The 2036-nt window shown below is 28.0% G+C and overlaps 1 long non-coding RNA gene across 1 annotated transcript; it reads left to right on the top strand.

The window, feature by feature from the left end:
• Positions 1-200: 200 nt before the first annotated feature.
• LOC132745152 (uncharacterized) lies at positions 201-1737 on the top strand. The gene is made up of 4 exons (XR_009627799.1): positions 201-374; positions 935-1012; positions 1181-1280; positions 1509-1737. It is a non-coding gene; the product is annotated as an uncharacterized LOC132745152 (long non-coding RNA).
• The last annotated feature ends 299 nt before the right edge of the window (positions 1738-2036 follow it).

Below are 2036 nucleotides of genomic sequence, written 5' to 3'. Positions count from 1 at the left end.
TTATTATTCCTTTATTTAATTAGTCTGTAAGTGATTTTTGTCAGGGAAATTTGCTTTACAATCTTTTTCCGTATATTCAAAATTAGTGCAAAAACAAATAAAGTTGGAAATAATTTTTCACTTTCTATTAACGCTTTAAATATTAGTTGATATGTTTTGTTGTTTGTTGTTTTATTTTTCAGTTCTTTATGAATAATATTAATTAATAAATTGATATTAGTCAAAACCCCGCTTATAAAATAACGCTGGTCAGGGGAAGTAATTGTTGCGGTCTATGAATTTGTTTGTTGTCTATGATTATCGTTCGTGCAAATGGTGGCGCTGTTTGGAAAATTTGAAAACAACACGATTGGCAATTTATTTGGATTTCGAAGGTATTACCGTAATGTTTTACTTTAGTTTACCGATTATTTTCTAAAATATCATTATTTATTCTTAAAATTCTCCTTTAATTTACTTTATGAAATAAATGAGAGATGAAAACAAATGATTGAGTTGATTTGACACGTTTTCGCGACCTAATTGAATGATTTGGGTTCGGTAGGCCTTGTAAGCATGAAGTTATTGATGTCCTTGGCAATTTATGATTTTACAAATCTTGACTTTCTTTAATTTATTTTTTCATATTATTAAACATTTGTCTGTACTATATCCTAATTAGAATTTAATCAATTATAAAATTGAAACATATAAAGTAGTTCGGCCCACATAATTTACGTCCCAAGACGATTCATTAATATATATAACTATGTTTATATTTTAGTGATAGTATAATACAGAGTTAATTAGTTTGAAAAAATACATTTTTATTAAATTAGTTAACAAATTTGAGTGTTAAACTTTAAAGTTTAATAGTCGTAAATTTATGGGGAAAGATAAATCTATTTCTATTCTATTTAGGCCTAATTTTATTATATATCATTTTATATTCTAGATTCTGGTCCTGGCTGAAATTTAGAGTATTGCAGCTGTAGCCTGTAAACCATACATTCAACATGAAAAGGACTGTCAGGTTTGTTAAATTGAAATTTATTCTTATTTATTCATATATTTGAATTTCTCTACAATACAAAGTATAAATTTTTCAACTACTGGATATTTATCTTGTCTTAAAATATATTATTTTCGGAGTATTACTGTAACATTATTAATATAAAATATACATGTTTGTTGATTTCAGGATGCTGCATAAAATGGTCTTAGCTAGAGCATAGAATGTTAATTTCTTGGGAATATGCTGCAAGGAACTGACGGGGAGCAGTTTTTCTTACCAATCATAGGTGAGACTTTAAAATAGCTTCTTTTTATAAAGATTTTGTTGTCTTATATACAGTATTTGCTGTCAATATGAAACATATTTATGTTTCAATTTCTATGCTGTTTTATGATGTAAATCTTAAGAGAAAAGCATTTTAAGATAAAACAAATCACTAAGTTGAGTAATTATAAGTATAATTTGAGATTGACCTAGTCACTTTTAACTACAAACTTCTTATTTTTATTTGCAGAAGCAGAAAGAGACGGCCAAAGATGTACTCAAACACTTAACATACCCAGAAAGATTTAGAAGAAAAGATTGGAACAGATTGTAGCTTAATTGTTAAAACTATTAAAGTGAATTTAAGCTGCACTTGAACAGTATTTTTGAAATAAAATATCTGGAGTATTTAATATTGTCTTGATATTTTGTTAAACTTGGTTACTTTGCTTTATATCCAAAAATTAAAGTATGGTGGGTTTTCAACGTTGAAATGAAATTGAAACTTCAACGTTGTACCAACGTTGAAGCTGCAACGTTGTATCAACGTCGAAATTTCAACGTTGTTTCAACTTTCAAATCCGAATATAAATCCAACCTTATCTCAACGTTGAAATCTGACCATAATTCAACTTTGAAACAACGTTGATGTGCCTGCTGGGTTGAACATAAACAATTGTTTATTGCAATTCAAAGACTTTTGATCTACACAGGGTGTAGGTGTGTCAAATACCAAGCTCGGCTTCGGACATTTTTAAGGGTATATTTTCACTTTATG

Source organism: Ruditapes philippinarum, unplaced genomic scaffold (genome assembly GCF_026571515.1).
Source record: "Ruditapes philippinarum isolate M1 unplaced genomic scaffold, ASM2657151v2 ctg15862_1_1_1_1, whole genome shotgun sequence".
NCBI classification, from domain to species: domain Eukaryota; kingdom Metazoa; phylum Mollusca; class Bivalvia; order Venerida; family Veneridae; genus Ruditapes; species Ruditapes philippinarum.
This window is presented reverse-complemented; position numbering and strand designations above follow the sequence as displayed.